At 38.7% G+C, this 2,184-nt stretch overlaps 1 pseudogene; it reads right to left on the reverse strand.

Moving 5' to 3' along the window:
• Positions 1–345: 345 nt before the first annotated feature.
• Positions 346–913, reverse strand: LOC102285314 (dynein axonemal light chain 1 pseudogene; annotated as a pseudogene).
• Positions 914–2,184: the final 1,271 nt, after the last annotated feature.

A 2,184-nucleotide genomic window follows, 5' to 3' on the forward strand; every position in this document is an offset into this window, starting at 1 on the left:
ATGCCTGGCCTAAAAAATTCTAAACAAACCGAATAAAGCAACACACTTATTCTTTTGTTGTTAAAAATGACCGGACTATAAAGGTTTCAGTAGATGAGGCCACACAGAAGGTAACTGGGACTGAATAAAAAACTGAAAATGTATAGTTTCTAAAAAGAGAACTAGAATATATAAGGTTGGTGCTATTGTTGGAGAAATACTGAATAGGTTTAAGAGAATATAAGAAAGGAATGAGAGGTTTAAGAACCATTTGCTTCACACAGAATCTTTAAAATAGACAACTATACAAAACTTATCTATTCTTAAGACATTTAAAGAAGTTAATACAAAGTGGAAAATGTAGTGTTAGTTATCTTCTTCCTCATCTTCTTTAACTACTGGGGTACCATCTAGCTTTTTCAGTTTGGGCATTGTCTTGGTTGCCTCTTCAATCCAGTTCTCAGCAGAATGTTTCTCTTCCAAGAGATTGCCTACAAACACCAGGTCTTCTAGGCATGGCAGTTCTGCCAGCTTCACAAATTCAGCCATCTTTCACCAGGTTATTAGACATGTAGAGAATCTTCAGTTTCTTCATTACATGGGTCCCTTTCAACTTCTCAGTAAAATTGTAGGGGATCCACAGTTCTTCTAATGTGTCCCCTACTACTTCCAGTTCATTTAAGTTGTTTGTGTTGTTTCTTCCTAAAGACAATATTCTTAAGGTTTTTAAGTCATTCAGGTTTGCAGTTTTTTCAATGCAGTTTGTAGTCAGTGAAAGCTTCTCACAGTTAGAAAGTGTGGACAATGATGCGTCCATCTTCTCTACAGGGGGAATCTGGGCATACAGCCTTATCGCTCTGGCTTCAGATGGCTTCTGGCCGGTTTTCTCTTCCCCTCTGGCTAGTGCTCCTTTGATTGTTGTTGCTTCTGCCATTCTGGCAGTTGCTACTGTCATTTCTGTTTGTGTTTAGTTCTGTTTGTTCATTTGTTTCATTTTTTAGATCCCACATGTAAGTGAAATCATACATTATCTGCCTTTCTCTGACTTGTTTGACTTAACATAATATCCTCTAGGTCTATCCATGCTGTTAGAGATGATAAGATTTCTTTCTTTTTTAAAGACTGAGTAATTTTCCACTATTGTTGGAAGAAGGTGTTTGCTATGACTGACAAAACTCTGTTAGCTTTTGTCCTGCTTCATTTTGTACTCCGAGGCCAAACTTGCCTGTTACTCCAGGAATCTCTTAACTTCCTACTTTTGCATTTCAGTCCCCTATGATGAAAAGGACAGTTCTGGAAAATCTTGTAGGTTTTCATAGAACCATTCAGCTTCAGCTTCTTTGGCATTAGTGGTTGGGGCGTAGACTTGGATTACTGTGATATTGAATGGTTTGCCTTGGAAACAAACCTACATCATTCTGTTGTTTTTGAGATTGCACCCAAGAATTACATTTCGGACTCCTTTGTGTGAGGGCTACTTCATTTCTTCTAAGGGATTCTTGCTTGCAGTAGTAGATATAATGGTCATCTGAATTAAATTCACCCATTCCTGTCCATTTTAGTTCACTGATTCCTAAAATGTCAATATTCACTCTTGCCATCTCCTGTCTGACCACTTCCAGTTTACCTAGATTCATGGACCAAATATTTGGGCTCCTATGCAATATTGTTCTTTACAGCATTGGACTTTACTTTTACAACAGATACATTTAATCAACCCTGAATATTCATTGGAAGGACTGATGCTGAAGCTGAAGCTCCAATACTTTGGCCACCTGGGAAAAGCTGACTTATTGGAAAAGACCCTGATGCTGGGAAAGATTGAAGGCAGGAGGAGAAGGGGATGACAGAGGATGAGATGGTTGGATGGCATCACCAACTCAATGGACATGAGTTTGAGCAAGCTCCAGGAGATGGTGAAGGACAGGGAAGCCCGGCATGCTGCAGTCCGTGGAGTCACAAAGAGTTGGACATGACTAAGAGACTGAACAACAAAAAAATTTCTGCTGTATCTTTATCCATTCTTCTACTGATGGGCACTTGTGTTTGCTTCCATATCTTGACTATTATAAATAATGCTACAGTGAACATAGAGGAGCATATATCTTTTCAAATTAGTGTTTTCATTTTCATCAATCCAGAATTGCTGGATTATATGGTGGTAGTAGTAGTGTTAGTCGTTCAGTCATGTCCGACTCTTTGCGA

Source organism: Bos mutus, chromosome 29 (genome assembly GCF_027580195.1).
Source record: "Bos mutus isolate GX-2022 chromosome 29, NWIPB_WYAK_1.1, whole genome shotgun sequence".
NCBI lineage: Eukaryota > Metazoa > Chordata > Mammalia > Artiodactyla > Bovidae > Bos > Bos mutus.